Source organism: Lynx rufus, unplaced genomic scaffold (genome assembly GCF_022079265.1).
Source record: "Lynx rufus isolate CCGP_SWC_20201006 ecotype Redwood Valley unplaced genomic scaffold, mLynRuf1.p SCAF_19, whole genome shotgun sequence".
In the NCBI taxonomy this organism is placed as follows: Eukaryota; Metazoa; Chordata; class Mammalia; order Carnivora; family Felidae; genus Lynx; species Lynx rufus.
In genome coordinates, this window is record NW_025814833.1 from 25159431 (window position 1) to 25167602 (window position 8172).

Consider the following 8172-nt stretch of genomic DNA (forward strand, 5'->3'; position numbering starts at 1 on the left):
CAAAGAAATCTCAGGAAGAGGACAAATTCTTCTCAATATTTTTTTAAAATTTTTTTAACGTTTATTTATTTTTGAGACAGAGAGAGACAGAGCATGAACGGGGGACGGTCGGAGAGAGGGAGACACAGAATCTGAAACAGGCTCCAGGCTCTGAGCTGTCAGCACAGAGCCCGACGCGGGGCTCGGACTCACAGACCGCGACTTCTCAATATTTTATGGAGCAGTTAGTCCCATGTTAATTCCCCTCATTTACACCCTAAGAAACAAAGGTGTAAGAGGTACACTGAGGAAGTTAGCCAAAGGAAATGAAAAATCCTAATGGCTCTCTTTAAATCTCTTCAATGTGCAGGAAAAACAATGAGAACTCAGTCTGTAAAATTTCAATTTATGTTTTTTAAAACAAACAACAACAGGGGCAACTGGGTGGCTCAGTTGGTTGAGCACCCAACTTCGGCTCAGGTCATGATCTCTCAGTCCATGAGTTCGAACCCCGCATCGGGCTCTGTGCTGACAGCTCAGAGCCTGGAACCTGCTCCGGATTCTGCGTCTCCTTCTCTCTCTGCCCCTCCCCCACTCGCATTGTGTGTGTGTGTCTCTCTCTCCCTCCCTCTCTCGTTCACTCAAACATAAATAAAGATCAAAAAAAAATTTTTAAACAAACAATAAAAATCTTGCTGAACATTCTACTAGGTCCCTACTAGACACACTCATTAACAAGTTTACCATAAATGGTAACATTTTGTCAATCACATTGTGACCTAAAGCCATGAATGTGCCCAAAATAGCTCAGAGAGAGAATAATAGTAAGAGATAGGTAAAGGTGGATGCTACAGCTGTAGTAGTCTATCAGGGACAGGTTCTTTTCTGAGGTATAAAGAGCCAGTTTTTTGTGACCAACCATCTTTGTACTTGCCACACAAGGATAAAATTCATATATAGCACACTGATTATACAACCATTGTATATTTTATAGGTGTCTACCTCAATTTGAACCTAATGGACAAATAATCCCTTAATTCCCACATTTAGGTGATAACTTCTCATAGCAAGAAGTATCTTTTGTATGTATAAAGCACTTTATCACTTAAAAAGTGTTTTTAAATAAATTATTCTAATTTATACTTATAATTTCTTGTTTTAAAATAGTTTGCATGTTATATATATTAATAAATCTTTTCTCAATGAACATTGCTTCTACAAATATTAAATTTCCATCATATCAATTTCTTATGAAAACGTCTAAACTGAAATTGTTATTCTTTTGCCTTCTCCTATTTCTCTGCCTTCTCTTCCATGATGTGCCTTAGCGACCCTCTGGTCATTTCTACTCCCACTTCTCATACACATTCATGAGCTTTAGCATTTCTGTTCTACCCAAGCATCTTCAAGTCCAAGATTGTGATTATTTTTCTTTCTTCCCCATTTAATAAGATGCCATATGCACTTTCTATTATTGGCAATTAACATGTATTGTTCACTTTGTATTATGGTAATTTATTGATTCTTTTTCTCATCTTAACTTTGACTCTGGAATTTTTCTGTCATAGCACATTGAGAAGGTGGTTATGTCTTGTTTCTAAAATTTTCTTTCTTCCCACACTCTTTTCTTAGGTAGATGGTTATCTGGTCACATTATTTTCTACCCTTAGCCTTTCTCTTTACTTTCTGAAGGTTGATCATTGTGGGGGGTGTGTGTGTGTGTGTGTGTGTGTGTAATTGATAACCTATACAAAAATTTTAGAATGGTTCCTGGCATATAGTAAGCATTCAATAAGTTGCTATTTTTTGAATAGCAAATTTTTTATAGGTTGCTAAGATATTATTGTGATTTTCTGAAAGTTTCCAAACACTCCTACTGTTTATTTTCCCAAGTCAATCTCCTTTATACATTCTCCACTCCAGAGTGTACAACGAGAAGCCTCAGAACCCCATTTGCTAGTTTTAGAAACATAGTTATATCATATTTCTCTTTGGCTCTTGCTTTTATGGCTTTACTTTTAATCTGTTTAACTCCTATTCCAGTTCCTCTGACCTATGCTTGATATATTTTAAGTAGAGACAGCCCCAAACTTAGGAATGAGTTATGTTCAAAAGTTAACTCATAAGTCATAAGCTTGGAACTCAGAGCACGTTTTCCCCACAGAGAGAGGGTAGCTACATTCCAAAGGCAGCTCACCAACACCTATTTAGGTCAACCATTCTATCACTAATAATACTAAAAGCCCTGGGAACATTTTTAAAGTGTGTTTATTGGAAGATAGGTTTTGAGTCCACATTTGGATTCTAAAAACACAGGCGCTGTTAGATGGTATTACTACTTCAAAAAAAAAAAAAAGTCTTCCATGAGGATTAGTGCAACCACCCTCACGCCCTGATGAGTGTATGGGGAAATATCTACAAGATGTAAGAGTGGGACTGAGGGAGCTTCTCTAGAGACTGCAAAAGTAATAACTTTCTTCTATGTATGGGTCATGCACAATTCAGAGGGCTACTAGTCCTCCCTTCATTTCTCTTTATGTTATCACTGGTTGGATGGCTTGCTAACACAATGCCTGGGGCTATTCATTTTACAAACATTTACTAAATGGCTACTGTATGTTAGGGATACAAATCCAGGTAAGTTATTTGCTGCCTTTGAGAGATTCATAATGGAGTTGGGGAGTAAATAAGCACAGTGAAGTGCTGTCGATACTGTGATCCATATTTGTACAGGTTACAAAGTCGAGTTCTAAATAGACAATCAGGAAATATTTAATAGAGGAGATGACACCTTTAGTAGAGTCTTGAGAGAGATGTAGCTTGCCAGTTGGATAAGGGAGGACAATTATGGACGCAATATGAACAAGTACTGAGGTACAAAACCCAGCTTGGTGTACTTCCAGATACTGCCAACAATTTAATTCCCACAGCAGAAGGTGTGGGAAGTGTTTTGGCAATATATAAAACTCGCGAAGAAAGCAGTAGGCCAGATTATGGAGAGACTGCTATGCTATATTAAGGAGCTAGCACTTTATTTACTCTACAGGTCAACAAATTATGGCCCAAATGGCCAAATCCAGCTCTAGGTTTGCATAGCCCAGGAGCTAAGATTGGTTTTTAAATTGTTAAGTGATATAAGAAAAACAACAACAACAACAGCTAAGAAGCCTATTCAACAAAGACTGTGGGCAGCCTGCAAAGTCTAAAATATTTACTCTCTGTCCCTTTACAGAAAAAAGTTTGCTGAGCCCTGTTATAGGTGGTGGGAAACCATTAAAGATTTTTAAGCAGATCAGTAACATGTTCAGAATTGTGTTTTTAAAAGCTCACTTTTACAAAAAATGTATAAAATTGATTGAAGAGGTATAAGATTGGACATAGAGTCAATTAGGAGGCTGTTAATAATCTGCGACCTGATGCAGGAATGAACTAAGAATGTAGCAAAAAGGATTTGGAAGAAACTTAGGTCACTGGAGTACCCCTTCCTTTTTCATTTTTACATGCAATTCATTTACATTCAGTATGCATTTTCTCAGAAGCAGGGTCTTTAGCACAGATATAATAAAGGGTTTCAGGGGTTGGGTGATCTCATCATGAACGTTATTCACTTCTTTTCTAACATTCAAAGAACACATAGAGATATGGAGAGGGTAGGGTCCAAAGTCACATAGTTGTGTTTTATTCATATATGACAACCCCCTTCTCTGATCCAGAATAACTTTGTATGGCATATAAAATTGCATTTTGTTCAAATAAAACATGTTTATTTAAATATAATAAATGTCCTCTGGCTCCTTGCATGATTTCTAAAGTTCACTCCTCACCTGTTACTCCTTTAGACATACTGTTGCATTTCATGAATCATGAATAGTACTACTATGAGCCTCAAATTTTTTTCTATAAAATATTGTTATTCAACATAGTACTGGAAGTCCTACCCACAGCAATCATACATCAAAAAGAAATAAAAGGTATCGAAATCAGTAAAGAAGAAATAAAACTTTCACTATTTGCAGACGACGTGATATTCTATATAGAAAACCGAAAAGATTCCACCAAAAAAACTGCTAGAACTAATAAGCAAATTCAGCAAAGTCACAGGATACAAAATCAATCTACAGAAATCTGTTGTATTTCTATACATCAATAATGAAGTAGCAGAAAGACAAATTATGAAAACAATCCCATTTATAACTGTAACAAAAATAAGACACCTAGGAATAAACCTAACCAAAGAGGTGAAAGATCTATACTCTGAGAACTATCAAACACTGATGTAAGAAAGTGAAGATGACACAAAGAAATGGAAAGACATGGATTGGAAGAATATTGTTAAAATGTCTGTACTACCCAAAGCAATCTACACTTTTAATACAATCCTTATCCAAATACCAACAACATCTTTCACAGAACTAGAACATATGGAGCTACAAGAGACCCCAAATAGCCAAAGCAATCTTGAAAAAGAAAAGCAAAGCTGGAGGCATCACAATTTGGAAATTCAGGTTATATTACAAAGCTTTAATGATCAAGATAGTATAGTACTGGCACAAAAACAGACACATAGGTCAACAGAACAGAATAGAAAATTCAGAAATAAACCACAATTTATGGTCAATTAACCTTCGACAAAGCAGTAAAGAATATACAATAGGAAAAAGTCTGTTCAACAACTGGTGTTGGGAAAACTTGACAGCAACATGCAAAAGAATGAAACTGGATCACTTTGTTACACCATACACAAAAATAAATTCAAAATGGATTAAAGACCCAAATATGAGACCTGAAATCATAAAAATCCTAGAAGCGAGCATAGGCAGTAATTTCTCTGACATTGGCCGTGGCATCTTTTTTCTAGATAGGTCCACTAGGGCAAGGGAAACAAAAGCAAAAATAAACTATTGGGACAAAATAAAAAGTTTTTGCACAGCAAGGGAAACAATCAACAAAACTAAAAGGCAACCTGTGGAATGGGAGAAGATATTTGCAAATGACATATCTGATAAGGGTTAGTATCCAAAATATATGAAGAACTTAAAAAACTCAACATCCGAAAAGCAAGTAAGCCAATTAAAAATGGGCAGAAGACACGAACATTGTTCCAAAGAAGACATACATGTGGCCAATCACTAATCATCAGGGAAATGCAAATTAAAACTACAATGAGATTGGGGCACTTAGCTGGCTCAGTCGGTTAAGCGTCCGACTTCAGCTCAGGTCATGATCTCGTGGTTTGTGAGTTGGAGCACCGTGTCAGGCTCTGTGCTGACAGCTCGGAGCCTGGAGCCTGCTTCGGATTCTGTGTCTGTCTGTCTGTCTGTCTGTCTCTCTCTCTCTCTCTGCCTCTCCCCTGCTCACACTCTGTCTGTCTCTCAATAATAAATAAATGTTAAAAAAAAAGCTGGGAAAAAAACTACAATGAGATAGTACCTCACAACTGTCAGAATGGCTAAAATCAACAACACAGGAAACAACAGGTGTTGGTGAGGATGTGGAGAAAAAGGAACCCTCTTGCACTGCTGGTGGGAATGCAAACTGATGCAGCCACTGCGGAAAGTAGCATGGATGTTCCTCAAAAAGTTAAAAATAGAACTACCCCATGATTCAGCAATTGAACTATTAGGTATTTACCCAAAGAACATATAAATATTAATTCAGAGGAATACATGCACCCATATGTTTATAGCAGCATTATTTACAACAGCAAAGATATATAATCAGCCCAAGTGTCCATTGATAGATGAATGGATAAAGAAGATGTGGTGTATATATACAATGGAAAATTATTTAGTCATAAAAAGAATGAAATCTTGCCATTTGCAAGGACATGGACGGAGCTAGAAAGTATAATGCTAAGTGACATAAGTCAGTCAGAGAAAGACAAATACCATATGATTTCACTCATATGTGGAATTTAAGAAACCAAGCAAATGAGCAAAGGAAAAATAAAAGAGAGATAAAGAAACCAAGAAACACACTTAACTATAGAGAACAAACTGATGGTTACCAGAGGGTAGGTAGGAGGGGATGAGTGAAATAGGTGATGGGGATTAAGGAATACATTTGTCCTGATGAGCACTGGGTGATTAAAATAAAAACTTTAAGAATATATATAGTTATTTTCCTGCAGGCCTTTTTCCCTCGGAGGAGGCCTGTAGGCAGCAGCCATGGCACCCAGCCCGAATGGCATGATGTTGAAGCCCCACTTCCATAAGGACTGGCAGTGGCATGGCCTCATGGTTCAACCAGCCAGCGGGGAAGATCTGCAGACTCAAGGTCGGGAAGCCAAAGCAAGGCCCAGAGCCTCCATGTCCGGACCCATCCAGCCCATCCCACGGTGCCCCCACAGTGAGGTATCACACCAAAGTGCAAGTTGGCAGGGGCTTCAGCATGGAAGGGCTATGGGTGGCTGGCCTACACAAGAAGGTGGCATGGACCATTGGAATCTCAGTGAATCCAAGAAGGTGGAACATGTCCACAGAATCCCTGCAGGCCAATGTGAAGTGGCTGAAGGAGTATGGCACCAAGCTCATCCTCTTCCCCAGGAAGCCATCAGCCCCTAAGGAGGGAGATGGCTCTGCTGAAGAACTCAAATTGGCTACCCAGTTGACAGGACCAGTCATGCCCATGTGGAATGTCTGTAAGAAGGAGAAAGCCAGAGTCATTAGAGAGGAGAACTTCAAGGCATTCGCTGGTCTTCACGTGGTCCATGCCCATGCCTGGCTCTTTGGCATCTGGGCAAAAAGAGCCAAGGAAGCTGCAGAACAGGATGTTGAAAAGAAAAAAATAAAGTATCACTGGCAACTTGTGATTATGTATATGTATATGTATGGTTAATATGTACTGTTATATGTATATGTAATATGTAATGTCATATGTATATATGTCATATGTATATGTAAAAGTCATGCATATGTGTGTGTGTATATATATATATATACATATATAAAAGTTTATAAGTTTTTCTTTGCTCAAATATCATTCACTCTCTTTGTTTCATCATATTGGTGATTTCCTTCTTATTCTATATACTATAGAAACCCACAGATATAATCATTCTGTCATACATCAGTATATAAAATCAGTATGTTGTAAACCTTCAACATACACAAGGCTATATTTCAATTATATCTCAATACAGCGGCAGGGGGGAGAAACCTAAAAATAAGTGTTTGCTCAGCTCATGCAAAAAAGTCCTAGAATAATAATATCTAAATTTTGTTCAAGATATTTTCACAAATACCATCTCATTTGATCTTCACAACAATGTGAAGTCACTTTACAGATGAGAAATTCAAGGATCTGGAAGCTCAAAGATTCTCCCAAGGTTGCACAGCTGGTAAGTGGTAGAAGTGGGACTAAAACCCATCTCTGACCCCAAAGTGTGTAGATTTTGCACTGCGCCACATCCGTAACAGAAGCAGATACAGATTTTCTCAACATCTTTTTCATGATGCTCACTCACACTTGAGCTGTGAAGTCTGTGGCTGAGTCATTCTTTCCTTTTCTGCTCGCTTTTGTGTGCCCCTGTGTTAGCCCGTTCCTGCATTACAGCTCCACAAATGACCCTCATAAACTGACTTCAAGTCACCTTAGCTTATCTGTCTATAATCTCTCAAACACATGACAACTATCTTCCCTTCTTTCACCTGAGAAAATGTCAGTAGCCTTGCTTGATTTTGTTTCTTCCCTAGATTATCCAGACTCTCAGTCTATTGCAGACGTTTGTCATTTGCTCTTTGATTTTCTCTATTTCTGTTCTAATTTCTTTATTCGTTTTCTGTGCTCTCCATTAGTTTGTTCTAAAATTGAAAATATATTTTTCTCTTCAAAGCATTTGGCTTCATTTCTTTCCTTGAGAGCTTTCTTCAAATTATTTTTTCATCTGTACCAATCCTCTCTGACAGCTTGAAATGAAAGCCGGGCTTCTCTCCCCTTGACCATTCCTCATCATTTTCAATGCCTTTTCTTTACTTATATGAATTTGCTCATCTCCCATTTACCTCTGCCAAATTTCCAAGCTTTTAAGAAATTAATTTCAGCTATTACCATTGCATGATCAGAAAAAGTGCTATCTTTCATTTTATACATCGGACCTTTACTCTCTCTTGCATATAAATCCTGTCAACCCTACTGGATCACTTCCCTTTTATGTGAGCATTCTGCAAAGTGTTAGCATACGCTTCCAAATTA

The 8172-nt window shown here is 37.8% G+C and overlaps 1 pseudogene; it reads left to right on the forward strand.

Annotated features, from left to right (window-relative positions):
* The first annotated feature begins 6146 nt into the window (after positions 1–6146).
* Positions 6147–6816, forward strand: LOC124513832 (60S ribosomal protein L13-like; annotated as a pseudogene).
* The last annotated feature ends 1356 nt before the right edge of the window (positions 6817–8172 follow it).